The 16,270-nt window shown below is 49.9% G+C and overlaps 1 protein-coding gene across 6 annotated transcripts in view; it reads right to left on the reverse strand.

Moving 5' to 3' along the window:
* ZNF710 (zinc finger protein 710) overlaps positions 1-11,238 on the reverse strand; it is a 74,196-nt gene extending 62,958 nt beyond the window's left edge. Inside the window, exons 1-3 of one of the 6 annotated variants that reach the window (XM_044933120.1) lie at positions 10,704-11,238; positions 9,190-9,270; positions 8,610-8,693 (exon numbers count right to left, since the gene is read on the reverse strand). The gene's annotated coding sequence lies outside the window, so the exon portion shown is untranslated. Of the gene's footprint in view, positions 1-8,609; positions 8,694-9,189; positions 9,689-9,719; positions 10,334-10,703 lie in introns of those variants that run through there. The other 5 variants (XM_044933121.2, XM_044933119.1, XM_044933118.1 and 2 more) reach the window with 5 other exon arrangements.
* Positions 11,239-16,270: the final 5,032 nt, after the last annotated feature.

Here is a 16,270-nt window from a genome sequence, read left to right on the forward strand (position 1 = left end):
ACCCCCAGGTAAAGAGTAAGAGATTTTTAAAAGTCACACATATTTGAAAAATGATAAAACAAGAAACATGATTCTCATCCAGTTTATAAACTTAAAAATGAACATCAAAGAAAATAACTGCAATGGATTAAAACACAAAAAGTATATTAAAACCTGTGAGTTAATACTGATATTAAAAATACATCAGTGGAAGGGCTGAACAGAAAATCAGAGATAACTGAAGAGAGAATTAGTGAACTGGAAGACAAATAAGAAATTACCCAGAAAACACTATAAAAGTGTTGAAATTAAAAAGAAGTTAAGAGATGAAAAGGACAGAACCAGATCTAGCATATCTAATCAGAGTTCTGAAAGAGAAATCATAGAGAGAATGATAGTTAACAGTCAAAGAGCTAAAGGATAAAAATTTTCTAGAACTGATAAAAGTCACTAATCTTTGGATTTAGGAAGTCTAATGAATTCTTAGCCAAACAAAATATAATCCACTCCTAAACACATTAAGCTGAAAACAAACAAACAAACAAACAAAACCAACAACCAAAAAACCCCACATACTCATGTGCACGTGTGTGAACACACACCACCACCACCACAATAACAAAACAACAACCAGAGAAGAAATTGCCTGAAATCAATAACTGGGCTTCTCAATATCAATAAGGAAAGCCGAAAGACTATAGAATACTATCTTTAAATACTAAGATAAAATAACTGTCAAGCTAAAGTTTTATACCCAGTAAAACACTCTCTATGAAATAAAATTCGAATCAAATAGGAACTGCAAGTTAATAATTAAAACACCTCCACCACAGATGTTCTGATTTCAGAGAGAAAGCCTGAGATGTGGGAAGCAATATGAGTGAACAAAATGGTAACTATGTGGAACTCAAAAGTTAATCAACCATATAGAACACTGAAAAGAAGGTCCAATTTGTGGTATTAAACAGTGAAACAAGACAGAGCTAAACCACTACAAGACAACTGAACATGAGCAGGGACCATGGTGACTTTACATAGAGCATCCTAAGAGCCTTGAATTGCTTGAAAAAAAGATACAAATACCAACTAACTTTAAACCTTATACAGTCTTCATGCATCAAAAGAACAGAAATAGAGTGTATAAGTTCCAAAGCAATAAAGAGGAAAAAACAAATCAAAAATGGACAAGAAAGAATGAGGAAAAGAAGAAACTTGATGCTTTCCAACTGTGATGCTGGAAAAGACTCTTGAGAGGTCCTTGGACGGCAAGGAGATCAAACCAGTCAATCCTGAAGGAAATCATCCCGGAATATTCACTGGAAGGACTGATGCTAAAGCTCCATTACTTCGGGCACCTGATGAAAAGAGCCAACTCATTGGAAAAGACCATGATGCTGAGAAAGATTGAAGGCAAAAGGAGAAGGGGGCAACAGAGGATGAGCTGGTTGGATGGCATTGCCGACTCAATGGACATGAGTTTGAGCAAGCTCTGGGAGCGAGGGAAAGACAGGAAGCCTGGTGTGCTGCAGTCCATCACAGGGCGGGGATAACCAACCAGCACTGCCAGCCTCTGAGGCCTCCCTGAGCCTTACTGAGAGGCCAGCTTGGGTGTGTCCTCATGAGGACATTCTGACATGGCACATAAAACCACCATTATTAAAGTTTGTATGATTTTCTTTTTTACACCAAACACATACAGGACAACCTTCCCCTTTCAAAATTGCATCCCACTGCAGCCCCAGTGGGAATAAGATGGGGGTGGGGATGGTGTTTAGGTACCACTCAAAGGACAAACAACACAGAACTAAGAGTCATCACAGAAGTTATAGTCTCCCACATAAATCTGCAGGGTGGACATTCCTGCTTTCTTTAATTTTTAGAAAATTATTTTTAAGGTGAATTTAGTATTTTAAAATATATACTGGATTTATTACAGTATTACTTCTGTTTCATGTTTTGTTTTTTTTGGCCACGAGGCAAGTGGGATTTAGCTCCCCGACCAAGAATCAAACACACACCCCTGGCACTGGAAGGCGAAGTCTTAACCACTGGACCACCAGGGAAGTCCCCATTCATGTTTTCTGTAGTGATCATTTTTACCTGATTTTGATTCCCTATTTGTTATACCCTGGGAGGCAGAGAACGCAGGTGGGCCACAATGTGATCTTCTATTCTCAGCTTCTGACTACACTGAAAACCCTCACATTTCCAATAGTCCTCTTGGTTCTCCCAAAATATACACATGATGTGTGCATGCTCAGTCTCCTCAGTTGTGTCCGACTCTTTGTGACCCTATGGACTCTAGCTTCTCTGTCCACAGGATTCTCCAGGAAAGAATACTGTGGTGGGTTGCCATTTCCTTCTCCAGGGGATCTTCCCAGACCAGGGATCAAACTCACGTCTCCTGCATTGCAGGTGGATTCTTTACCCTCTGAGCTATCTGGAAAACCCACACATGATAGAGCATAGGATTTAATAGCAGAAACTCCATTACCATGATGGTGGTAGAAGAGAGAACCAAAGCCCCCTCTAGAGATCAACCTGCTTCTAATAGTCCTTTTACTCCATTTATAAATATACAGATTATAAAGATAATACATAGCGATAAATATTCAAATGGCACAGAAATGAGTAAGAGAGAAGACAAAAGGCCTCTGTACTAGGGACGCAGGAAGGATCCGGTCTGGGAGCTATACACATTAATTAGTAAGTAATAAAAGCCAGTTCGGAGAAGGCAATGGCACACCACTCCAGTACTTTTGCCTAGAAAATCCCATGGATGGAGGAGCCTGGTAGGCTGCAGTTCATGGGGTCGCTAGAGTCGGACACGACTGAGCGACTTCACTTTCACTTTTCACTTTCATGCATTGGAGAAGGAAATGGCAACCCACTCCAGTGTTCTTGCCTGGAGAATCCCAGGGATGGGGGAGCCTGGTGGGCTGCTGTCTATGGGGTCGCACAGAGTCGGACACGGCTGAAGTGACTTAGCAGCAGCAGCAAAAGCCAGTTATTTCACCTTTTGAAGCTGCTGATTCAACATACATTTAGCCCCACTTTGACCTCTAACATTCTTTGATCCCCCCTTTCAGAATCTACCCCAATTTCCTGCAAGCACCTCACTTCCCTTATTTGACTGTGTTCAAGCACCTTCTATCCAATTCTAGAATTTTTTAAAAACACATTAATTGTATTTAAGATTTCTTTTTTTTTTTATACCGACCATTTTAGTTAAAGTCTTTATTGAGTTTGTTACAATGTTGCTTCTGCTTTATGCTCTGGATTTTTTTTTTTTTTTTAGCCACAAGGCATGCAGGTTCTTAGCTTTCCAACCAGGGATCAAACGTGCATCCCCTGCACTGGAAGGCGAAGACTTAACCACTGGACCACCAGGGAAGTCCCTGGATTCTAGAATTCTTCATTTTCCTTGAAGTACTGCAGCAGTCTTCTTTTCTAATTTTTTTTTTTTGCAAACTATCATGAGTTGAGTATAATAGTGACACAGGCTCTCACTGGCTAGCCTGGCAACTCGGTGCTATTTGTAACACGTTTCCTTGGGAAAATCCTTGCAGTTTTATGCATGAACAATTGGGAGACGCTTACTTGTAAAGTGGAGGCCTCCGTAATCTCAACTTCTGTTCCTACTGAAAACGGCAAGCCCCTGGTTTCACCTGCCCTGTTTCTAAGGTGGGCTTTGCTCACAGGGACTCTGGGGCCTGACTGCCTGGGTGCCAATCCTGGTCCTGAAACTTACTAGGTGTGTGACCTAGTATTCAACCTAAATGGGCTAATACATACGTGCAAAGTGCTAATACATATATGAGAATAGCGCCTGGGACATAGCCAGTGCCGCATAATAAAAGAGCTGGGAGACATTAGTCAAGAAAGCCCTTTATCCCTAGTTCTGGGAGGCTATAGACCACCCCCCCACCCTTTCGGAGAAGGCAATGGCACCCCACTCCAGTACATTTGCCTGGAAAATCTCATGGATGGAGGAGCCTGGTAGGCTGCAGTCCATGGGGTCATCGGACACGACTGAGTGACTTCACTTTCACTTTTCATTTTCATGCATTGGAGAAGGAAACGGCAACCCACTCCAGTGTTCTTGCTTGGAGAATCCCAGGGATGGGGGAGCCTGGTGGGCTGCCATCTATGGGGTCGCACCGAGTCGGACACGACTGAAGTGACTTAGTAGTAGTAGTAGTATAGACCCCTTTGAGGCTGGTGAAAGCTATAGGCCCTACCCCTAGAATGTCACCCTCTGTACAGCTGCATGTGTAACTGAAGCTGCACCATGGCTGTGAAGGTCAAGAAGGTCTGGTTCCAGCCCTCTGGTTCTCTCTACAGTGATGTGAGGCTCTCAGGGTCAAAACACCATGGCAGTTCTTTAAGTTATTATGTTCACACGCACAGCAGTGAAGCAGGTCCCTTCTGCCCTCAGTTTGGGTAAGAAATGTTACACCCTTCTTCCTCAAAGTCCCTTTGACCCTGCCCATTTTTCTCCTGCTTCAGGTCAACTCATCCCTGGGTCACCTTAAGACAGTCTCGCAAGACTTTCCTGGTGGTCCAGTGGTTAAGACTCCATGCTCCCAGTGCAGGGGGCCTGAGTTCCATCCCTGGTCAGGGGAACTGGATCGCACGTGCTGCAACTAAGAGTGCATATGCCACAACGGAAGACCCCCTTGTGCTGCAACTAAGACCCAGTGCAGTCAAATAAACAGATACATACATACGTAAATATTAAAAATAAAAAGACAGTATTGTATGTGCCACAAAGTTCCACATGCTTTTTGTGAATTATTCTCATCTTTCCCCGAAGAATGGTCTGGCCCCTCTTTAGTGCTCAGTGAAGTCAGACTAGAGCATGGACTAGTGTCCACTGCTGGCCCTCCGACCAGGAGCATGGCACAGGTGGATGCTGTGTAAGCCCAGGTCCTCTCCCTCTATAAGCTTGGAGACAGCACCCACCAGCAAAAGCCAAAGACCTGAGAAACCAGAAGGAAGCTGTGTGTGTATGCGCTGTGTGCTCAGTTGTGCCCGACTCTCTGTGAAGCCCACCGGGCTCCTCTGTCCATGGGATTCTCCAGGCAAGAATACTGGACTGGGTTGCCATTTCCTCCCCCAGGGGATCTTTCCGACTCAGGGATCAAACCCACATCTCTTGTGTCTCTTGCACTAACAGGCGGATTCTTGACCACTGAGCCACCTGGGAAAGAACTTGTGGGATGATCTAATTGCCTTGTTATTACTCCTCCAAGTCACTTTAAGGTGGGTGACTTGCCTGAGGTCACCCAACTCACTTGCAGCAAAGCTGGGAACCTCCCAGTTCGGTACTTTGATTCCATCAGCATTTCTTAGACTCTACCACGCAGGGGAATCTTAAGATGCAGATTCAGCAGGTCTGGGGCAGGCCCGAGATCCTGCATTTCTAATAAGCTCTCAGGTAATGCTGCTGCTCGTGCCTGGACCACATACAGAGCAGCAAAGGCTTACATCAAGGCTAATGGACTGTCCCACCTGGTTAAAGCCTCTTTGCCCACCCTCTGTGTGGCTGTTTAAATGCCTTTTCTTCAGGAAAGCCTCCCTTCCCCCGTTCTCCTTGATTATCAGCTCCCGTGGTCTCTGTACTTTTTCCTTTGAAGCATTTTAACAATTGTAATTAAAGAGTATTGGTGTAATTATTAGTTTAATGTCTGTCTCCCAGGGAGACTGCAAGCTCCACGAGGATGGGACTGGCAGACTGTCAATAAAAGGGCAGCTGTTGTGGACTTCCCTGGTGGCGCAGTGGCAAAGAATCTGCCTGCCAACACAGGAGACTTGGGTTCAGTCCTCGATCAGGGAAGATCCCACAAGCCTCGGAGCAACTAAGCCTGTGCGCGGTAACTACAGAGTCAGGGAGCCGCAACTGCTGAGCCCATGTGCTGCAGCTGCTGAAGCCTGTACGCCTCAACAACAGAAGACACCACCACAGTAAGAAGCCTGCATACCGCAACTGTAGAGCAGTCCCTGCTTGCTACAACTAGAGAAAAGCCAGAGTAGCAGTGAAGACCCAGCATGACCAAAAATTAATAAATTTTTTTTTAAGGGCAGCTGTTGTGGGCTGAGTAGCCTGGTCCAGCATACTTGGAGTAGGAAGGGAAGGCTTGAGCAGGTGGGAAACACATTCTAGAGGTCTCATGGGCAAAGGTGACACTTCTGGCTTTAAAATTCCCACCAGTTTCAAATACATGTGGACTAAAACGTAGCTTGAAAAGCAACCTTAAAAAAGAAAGTCTCTTAAATCTTTATCAAGCGCAAAACAGACCCAATCTGGTACTAGCCACTGTGACTGGGAAATAGTTAGGTCCCCAAAATAAATATTCCCTTACAGGGGACTTCCCTCGTGGTTCAGTGGCTAAGACTCTGCACCCCCAATGCAGAGGGCCAGGGTTCGATCCCTGGTCAGGGAACTAGATCCCACAAGTAGCAAGAAAGCATTCACATGCCGCGACTAAGACCCAAAGCAGCCAAATAAATAAATGAATACTTTCAAAAAAAAAAAAACTTTTACAGTCTTCAGACACCTTGAGGGCCTTGGCAAAGGGAGCAGAGGGCCATCTCCCTGACCAGCTTCACTAAATTGCAGATCAACAATTTCTTTTTCAATTTTTCCATCGCTATCCTTTCTAGCAACCCCAAAGCTCTGAATGCCCAGCTCCTTGACATGGGCAGAAATACCTGAACTCATCATCATTCTAGGGCAGCCAAGTCTGAAGTCAGTCTGCTTGAGTTCAGACACCACCAGCTTTGTGCCCTTGAATGAGTTACTGACTCCTCTGTGCTTCAGTTCCCCAGTCTGCTAAATGGGAAAGAATCCACCTGCCAATTCAGCAGTTCAATCCCCGAGTCGGGAAGATCCCCTGGAGGAGGAAACGATAATCCACTCCAGTATTCTTGCCTGGAGAATCCCATGGACAGAGGGGCCTGGTGGGCTACGGTCCATAGGGTGGCCAAGAGTCAGACCCGACCAAGCAACTCAGCCTGCAAGCAACAACTAGCACCTGTGAGGACTCTGAGGGAGACGATACACATAGAGCACTTACACAAGCCTGGCCCAAGACCTATGGTTATTATTATCCTCCCCATAACCAGTCCAATTCAAGATCTATTGTTTCACAAGTCTCCACCCAGTGGCTCCACCTCGTGAGATTTGCTCTTCCCAGCCCCTCCTGCCTTACCTGTCTGGAGCTTGTTCAAAGCCCTGACTCACAGCAAAACTCTGCAGCTCCCATCAATTACCTCCCTGCCTCTGCCTCTGTCTGTCATTTGTCGGTCCCTTCTGGGAGGGAACTCTTTCCTAACACCCAGTACATTTATTCAACAAGAATTTATGGAGGGCCCACTATGTGCCGGGCCCTGTTCTAGGCACAGGTGATCATTAGCAATGAACAACGAAAGACCTCATGAACTGAAGGTAGTAAGAGATGTAGCCCAGGAAGAGATACCAGTTTGGGTCTCTGGCCTTTCCTTTCCATCCCCATTCTTCTCCTGGACCATGCCTCAATAAATCACACACAGGTACAAAGCAGGAAGAAAGCATCCCAGATGAAAAAATGCTCAGTGGGACTTAGGTACAAGCCGATGACTAAACTGCTGCCCCGCTGAACTGGCAGACTTTGAAGAAGTCCGTGTTAAAACACCCCGAAACACCCAGTTTCCCCACGTAGTCAGACCGGCCGTCAAATCCTCCAGAACAGTATGCGGAACACAACCAGAAAATAAGGTCCTTCATTTACTTATGTCATGAGCGTATCTCAGGTTTTCATGTTCTCACTGGCACATTTTTTGGATGGAGCGTAACTCTAGCAGGCATACAGGCAGCAGCTTTGTGTTAAGAGCCCTTGGGGGACTTACTTCCCTGGTGGTCCAGTGACTGACTCCACACTCCCAATGCAGGGGGCCTGGGTTCAATCCCTGGTCAGGAAAGTAGACATCACATGCCACAACTAAGACTGGGTGCAGCCCAAAAAATAAATACATATTAAAAGAGAGAGAGAGAAAAAAAATAAATAAAAGAGAGAGAGAGATCACTGGAAATAGGCTCTGAAAGCCTGTGTTTGAGTGCTGGCACTGTCAATCACTGCGTGATTTCAGGCATAAAGTTTTTCTCGTCTCTACCTTTCAGACAAGCTCTAAGGTCCTCCTCCAGTTTTGTAGTCTAAGGGCTAGGATCCACCACCATTGACACGAAACTCAGCAGATTCCTTAATTCAACAAGATGAGCCCCCACCCTCAGATTCCTGGCTGAGCCAGCCAGATGAGGAGCTGTAAACAGCATCCTGAGATGCGCTGACTCCTCCTTTATTTCTTTACTCCCTTCCAACTTCAAACCTGAGATTTCCAAGCACAACTCTGGTAGAAATATCCCTGGGCCACAAGGCAAACCTAAAATAGAAGGTATGCAAAATCTCTGGTGGGCCCATTAGTCTCCCTTCCTCCAACTCAAAAACCATGCCAGACCTTGTCCGTCTCCTTGTCTCCAGACGGAGAGCCTAAAATAAGTCTCCCTGGTAGAAAATGCCTGGTTGGAATGGAAGTGCCTCAAGTTCAGAAGAAATGGCCTGATGGCCACACACCACAGGTCAAGGACTCACCCAGAAATCTTTTCTGAGAAGCGGGAACCTCTGTTGCCACTTCAACGCCTCTCCCTTCATGGGCATACAGGCAACCAGGTGAGCCTGGAGGAAAGGAAAACATGACCCAAAAGGCCAACTCACCCTGCCTCAAAGAGAGCAGCTGCACCCCCACTGCCCTCAAGCAAGAAGGCAGGCTCCTGCAAGTTACTGGAACACTAGAGCGACTAGCGCTACAGGTGACCAATTAGAGGTCCTGTTCCCAGACTGGCAGGTGCCTGGCACACAGTGACGTGTGGCTGGAGGGCCAGCTGACAAAACCACCAGCAAAGTTCTAGAGACTACTATTTGCTTTAAACGAGAAAGGGACTACCATACTACCATAAGTCTCAAAAATCAAAACCAGACAGGCCCATGGCTTTGATCACAAACACTAAGAATGCCTTTTCTTAAAGTCTAAAGACAATTAGGGGCGGTTCACCTCCCCTCCCCCACCTGGCCCGGCGAGTCCTTTGAAGGCCCCCCGGTCTCCGGGCAAAGGCAGGGATGCAGGCTCCAGGCCCTCCGCTTGGCAGAAATGAACTTTGACTGTTCTACTTACACGTGTACAAAGGCAGCACTGAAAGAGCAGCTTCGAAGTTGGCTGGGTGACCCCCACAGTTCAAAGTCCCTCTCCGCACACCTGTGGGGTAATCTTGTGAGTTTCCCCGGCGCCCTCCGGAACTAGCTATATCCCCTCCAGGTCTACGCCGGCTGGGAGTTTCCATTTTGCACAGAAATCAAGGCGTTCTGGGTGCCCTTAGCACTTAGGGCGCTCGGCCCGCAGCTCTAGGGTGGGCCTCCAGGCGGGTCCCTCATTGGACCGCTCAGACCGGGAAAGGACCAGCACCTCGTAGTGACCCTGTGAAAATGCACCCGGGCTCCGAGTACGCCTTGCCCGATCCCTCGCAGAGCTAAGAGATACATTAATGATCGTTTCGGGTTAGTTAAAACCCACGGCAAGCACCTCCCTGGCCTCTTAAATCTTCCCAAACTACAGCACAGACTGAAGGGAAGCAGTTGCAGCGACCATAAAAGTCATCTTAAAAGGCAAGTTGGAAAAAAAAAAAAACAAACACACCCGATACGCACTAGTTAGCAAGTCCGTGGTTAGGGGGGCGGTGGCACCAGGGCCGGATCTGTGGGCTCTGCACGCTGGCTGGGGCTGTCCCGTCGGTCCCCAAGTCCCCCGCGCCCACCTGGCAGCCTCGGGGGCCCCCCCAGTCTGACGCCAGCGATCACACCCCACAGCTCTGTCCAATTAGGAAAATGACCGCGAGGAAACGGAGAAGGGTGGGCAACGAGTAAGGGGAACCGAGACCGACCAAGGAGGGCCGTGGGGACCCGGCCGGACGGCGAGCGCCTTCAACAGGTCCCCGGCCCCGGGCTGGGGGGGCGCGCTGCGGCCCCGGGGGCGGCGCCCCCCGACAGCCCGGCGGCGCGCCCGGCCCTCCCCCACCCCGGACGGCGGGGACGCGCAGCCACCCCACCCGCCCGGAGAATAAAGTTTGTGGGCAGCGGCGGGGCGGGGCGGCGCGGCGAGGGGGTGAAACTTTGAGTCCCGGGCGGGCGGCGGGGGGAGCGCACCGGGCGCCGGGACACCCACGTGTGGCCCCGCGAGCCGCCGCCGCCGCCGCCTCCGGGCCTCCCGCCCCGCCGCCGCCGCCGCGCTTTCCTTTCATTTTTGCTTCTCTCTCTCTCTCCCCTCCCTTTCTCTCTCTTCCTCTCTCTCTCTCTCATTCGCGCGCTCTCCTCGCTCTCGCCCGCTTTCGCTCGCCCGCTCCCTCCTTCCCTTCCCCCTCTACACCCCCCTCCCTCCCTCCAGACGCCATCTCTCCCTCTTTCCCCGGCTCTCCCTCTCTCCCTCCAGCTCTCCGGCATGAGGGAATGTGGAAGTGAAAGGAAAAGACGACATGTTTGCAGCGCGGCGAGGGCCTGCGCGCCGCCGTCCCCGGGGAGAGGCGGGGGGCGGGTCGGCCGCGGCCGCAGCGACCCACCCCCGCGCCCCCCGCGCCCCCGCCGGCGCGCCGCCCGGGGCTGCGGGGCCGGGGGCCGGGGGCCGCGCGGGACACTCACCCTGGGTCCGGGCGCGGCTCCTGCGCTGGGGCCCGTGGCGGGCCGGGGCCGTGGGGGCTCCTGGCTGCCCACCGCCCGGGCTGCTGCTGCGCGCCCGCCGCCCGCCTCCACGCGCGCCCGCCGCCTGCTCCTGCCGCCCTCCCTCCGGCTCCTCTCTTTCTCTCTCTCTCCCCCTCTCTCCCTCTCCTCTCTCTCGCTCGCTCGCTCGCTCGCTCTCTCTCCCTCCCTGGAAGAAGGGAATGAGGCAGGGCTGACGTGAAGGGATGCAAAACAGCTCCTCCTAAACCCAGCTCGCGGAGGAAGAGAAAGACAGAAAAGCAGCCCTTTTATCTCTCTTTTGTTTTCTCACTTCCTTCCACCCCCCCCAACACCCCCCTCTTGTCAGCCCAAGTTTTCTTTTCTCTTTCTACCGCAGAGAGGGTTTTTCTTCCTTTCTTTCTCTTTCTTTCGGTTCAACTCTCCCACTCAAATTGAAAGCCTGGAGGGGTTTCTCTCTTTCTTTTTTTCCCTTCCCTCTTTTCTTCCTTCTTCCTCCTTTCTTATTTCTCTAAAAGGGTTTTGTTTGCTGTGGGAGTTTCGTTTGAGAATCAAGTCACGCCTTTTTTCCTCCTTTTCTTTCTCTCTTTTTTTTTTCTCCTCAGCAGAAAAGGGGAACAAAGATTAAGTGAAGCGGGGGAGAGGGGGAGCATAAGAACCGCTCATGGAAGTGGGGGGCCCGGTTCTGCCTGGCACAAAGGGGGCCAGGGGACGCCCCCCCGCCCCCACCGTGGGAAGCATGGGACGTTCTCCTGAGAGGAGAGTCGGTGGGGGTTGGGGGGACGCAGCCGCGGGTGCTGATTGCGGGTTCCTTCCGAAGTGCGGGCGGGGGCCGCCGAGCCCGCCCCTCCCCAGCCAGAGGTGGAAGGTTGGGTGTGTTCTTCACTTATATATTTTTAAAGTAGGCAGATGGGCTTGGAACAAACATCCCCGCAGAGCACTGAACTGTAAAAAGCCTTTGAACAGCTGTTTGCAGGGCCCTGGACGTCCAGACTCGAGGGAGCGGGGCGTATTGCGAGCGCCTGGGTCGGGGTGGGGAAGGGGCTCGGAGAAGCCGCTGGGATCCGGCACCCGCAGCCTCGCCCGTCGCAGAAGGTCGCGCTGCTGGGGGGCGCCGAGGCGTGGCCGTTGGTCTTGCAGGGGTCGGGCCCCCGGCTCCTCCCTGCAGGGCCGGGGGGCTTGGCGCAGCTTTGCCTTCCCCCGGCTCCCGACCGGCCTCTAACGTCCAGCCGCTTCTCCACTCCGAGCCCTCGGACCGAACGCGGCAGAGACCCCACGAAGGGTCAATTATTCATTGGGTGCCTGGGCGTGTTCTCAAGAACCTGCTCTGCCTTCTTCTCCAGTGGGGAGAAGGGAGGGGAAAAGTTCCCAGAGCAAACTTGGGCCACATGTCTCTTTTGCCCAACTAAGTATTGAGCACCTGCTGGATGCCTGGCCTTTGGACTGGGGGCTGCTGCCAGGGACTAGGGAGAAGCGTGAGTCTCCATGGGCCCCCGACGTTTCCGCAGGAAACAATGCGAGAGGAGGCTGCGGCTCCGGACCAGGTCACCGGGAGGAAGGAGAGCCTGGATCCTCTCCCCTCCCTCCGCTCTTCCTTCCCCTTCTCTTCCTTCCTCCCGGCTGCGTCTCCTTGGCTCCACCCCTTCTCCTCATCAATTCCTCCCACACTTCCCTGCTCTCCCTGGCTTTTCACTGGAGGGTCCCTTCTCCCAGCGAGGAGCAGATGCTGAGCCCCATTGTCTCCCCCCGCCCTTCCGCCCCCCACTCACACACAGGACCTGCCACTCTGCACCCCTCCCCCCAGCCCGCAGGCCTGGGCCTTTAGACACTTGAGCCCCAAGGCCACTGCCCCTCACCCCACCCTAAACCAGCTCCCGGTGCTGTGAGCAATGACTCCAGTCACTCAGAACATGATTTGTTTCTGACTGGGAGTGAGAAAACAGTAGCCTGGGACTTGCTTTAGCAAGGACTCCGTGGTTTTTAATACCACGGCAACTGAGCCCTGGATGACCCCAGTGCATCCACCCCCACCCATACTGCCCTCTTAACGGGGTGTCCAGGGAGCCACATTTCTGTCATCTTAGAGTCTGCTTAGTGCACCTAAATTATTTCCTCCAAATAAAACAAACAGCACTGACCGTGGAGCATTCGGGTAACCCATGCTTACTGAATACCTGCTCTGTGCCCACTCCATGCTGGGTGCTAAGGACCTAACAACCATCAGTGCCTGTGGTCGTCACTCAGGCTTTAGACTGGCAGGGGAAGAAACAAGAAGACAGGCAACCACAGGGCCGCATGGTACACGTAAGGATGAACCAAGGGAGCATCTAGAAAAGGGGTGCTTGGACTGAGACAGTCAGGGATGGGTCCTGGAGGAAGTTGTGTCTAGATGTCTAGGTAAATGCGTGTAATGGCACAGCCTGTCTGAAGGTGCCAAGGCAAGAGAGCACATTCTTCTGGATTCTTGGAGCCTTCATAAATACTGGCTGCGGTGGAGAGCACAGTGGCGGAGCAGGGATGCAGAGGTGTCCGAGCACCAGTTGGGGAGGGGCAGGATAGCAGGGAGATTTTAAAATTTTCGCCTCTCCCACTTGCTCACATCATGAACTTGGGTGGTTAATAGCCTTAGTTTCCATCTTTATAAGATGAGGGTAAGAAGACCTATGGGCTTCCCTGGTGGCTCAGCCAGAAAGAATCCTCCTGCAATGCAGGGGACTGCTTGGGTCTATCTGGGTTCAATCCCTGGGTTGGGAAGATCCCCTGGAGAAGGAAATGGCAACCCACTCCAGTATTCTTGCTTGGGAAATCCCGTGGAACAAAGGAGGCTGGTGGGCTTCAGTCCATGGGGTCTGAGAAGTTGAACACAACTGAGCAACTAAACCACCGAGAAGACCTATGGGCCGCAGAAGCGGTGTTTTATGTTTAAGGGTCCAGGTTGACTTGCTGCATATTCCTGGGCCAATTGACCTCTCTGAATATAAGTTTTCTCATCTGTGAAATGGGGTAAAAACAACTGACTCACAGGGTTTCTGTGAGGCTTAAAAAAGCCTGTGCCCAGCTCAGCATCTGGGACATAAGCTCCAATGCATGATAGCTTTTATTCATTGTCATTATGTGTTAGGGAGTGACGGGAGGTGCTCTTACTAACTGAAAATGAGATTTATGTTAAGGGTTGAAACTTGAGTGAGTCACCATACCTGAAATGTGATGAACTGGCTGTGGAGAGAGCATTCCTTCAGAGATGCCCTGTGTCCTCATGGGTGGCTGGGACTGGGGATCACCTGCATCCACCCAGGATGGCCAGGGTGTCATCTCAGGAATGAGACCAGAATGTGGCAACTGTGCTTACCAAGGCCTGGCCTGATGGGTGGAGATGTCGCCTGCCCCAAGAGCAAACAGGAACAGAGGAGAGTGGGCCTTCTAAATCCCGGAGGACCCCTAGGAGTAGGTGCCTGGCTCTTTGCTCAGTGGAGAAAAGTAGACCGAGAAGTTCACACTGGGGAGAAGAGACGGGGAGAGAGCGACTTTTGACTCCTCTAGGGCCCACATTACATCTCTTGAAACCTCTTAGTCCTTTGCTTGGGTTCCTCATTCTCCAGGCAACCTGCAAATGAACTTGGCATCAGCAACCTGCCCCCTGGATCCGGGCAGACACTAGGGTTCCAGTTCCTGCGTCATAAACCTTTTGCACTTCTACTATTTCTTGATGACACAAGTTCATTGTGAGAGAATTTGATAACCAGCTAAGCAAATCTGAAAAAGAACTCCTGTAGAGACATTACAGTTTGGTATATAACCTTGGACATTTTATAGGCACACATCTGCACATAAATGCATAGTAATAAAACTATGCAAAGTAAATATTGTTAACCAGATGAATGACTATACATGTAAATATATTATTTTAAGAAAATTAACAAAATGACATAATGTTATTCCTACCAAATAGCAACCACTTTTACTTGATAATATGTCACAGATATCTTCCCCTGTCTGTAAACATCCATTGTCATTCTTAACAAATGGTATTTTCCCATAGCATGTGTTTATATTACTTGTTTAAAAACAAATCACTGGACTTGCAGGATATTCCCAATTTTCTGCTTTTATGGACCTGCTGTGATAAATATACTGTACAGTCACCTTTGTGCCAGATAAATGTCATATTCTGGTCACCATTTTACAGCTGAGGAGACCGAGGCACAGAAAAGTTTAAAAGCTTTCCAAGAAAAAAAGCTTTCCAAGGTCACAGCTATGGAGTGACTGAGCGAGAATTTGCAGCCAGAGTTTCTAGGTGGGAGTTCCTTTCAACATCTCTGTTTTCTTCTTTTCTTTCCCATATCCCCTCCTCATGGGTATGTGTATGCGCGTATTAGTCTCTCAGTCATGCCTGACTCTGTGACCCCATGGACTAGCCCACCAGGCTCCTCTGTCCATGGGATTCTCCAGGATTCTCTGGAGTGGGTAGCCATTCCCTTCTCCAGGGTATCTTCCTGACCCAGGGATGAAACCAGCGTCTCCTGCATTGCAGGCGGATTCTTTACCATCTGAGCCACCAGGGAAGCCCATCCGCTCCTCATACTTCCCTGTTTTCTCTCCCAGATCACCTCCCTGCAAGAACCTGTCTGGGCAGTGACCCACTTCCTTCTCTGCCACCTGAGTAGCTTCGGTAATGGCCATCTCCTGGGATTGTGGGCAGGCATGAAAGCAGGTAATGTATGACCCGTGATGTGTGTGATACTTAATTTGGTAAACGGTGAAGCCTGTGTGAATGACCGTGAGGAAGTACTCACAATGGCCTACGCTCACAGACACCACCACCTTTAGCCAAGTCCCCTGATCCTCTTAAACCCAGGAAGGAAGCCTTCAGATTCACTCACACGAGAGAGAAAGAAATCAGCTGTTCTGATGCAGAAGCAGTAAAGGAAGCCTCCCCTGGGCTTTTCAGGAGCCCCACGGCTGGAATGGGAGGGAATATTTGTTAGTATAAGGTTTATTAATGGGAGGATGCAGTCATGTCACAGACCTTCAAGAATGTTCATAACCATCTCTGAAATCTCTGAAAATCTGAAGAATCTAATAAACCAAATAAAGGGATGAAACACAGCTCTTCAGTGTTCCAGTTGACGTATTCACCAGAGTAACTGCTGGGAGATCAGCAGATGATTATTAAAACTGTTGCTTTCATTGGCAGAACCAAACAAACATTAAAAATTTATATCAAGGACTTCCCTGGTGGTCCAGTGGCTAAGGCTTCGTGCTCCTAATACAGGGGGCCTGGATTCCATCCCTGTTCATGGAAGTAGATCCCACATGCCGTGACTAAAAGATCCTTCGTGCCGCCACTAAGACCTGTGCAGCCAGATAAAGAAATATTTTCATAAATACTATATATCTTTTTGCCTTTTCATACTGTTCATGGGGTTCTCAAGCAAGAATGCTGAAGTGGTTTGCCATTCTCTTCTCCAGTGGACCACTTTTTGTCAGAGCTCTCCACCATGACGAGTCCCTTGGACCGCAAGGAGATCAAA

Source organism: Bubalus bubalis, chromosome 20, assembly GCF_019923935.1.
Source record: "Bubalus bubalis isolate 160015118507 breed Murrah chromosome 20, NDDB_SH_1, whole genome shotgun sequence".
NCBI lineage: Eukaryota > Metazoa > Chordata > Mammalia > Artiodactyla > Bovidae > Bubalus > Bubalus bubalis.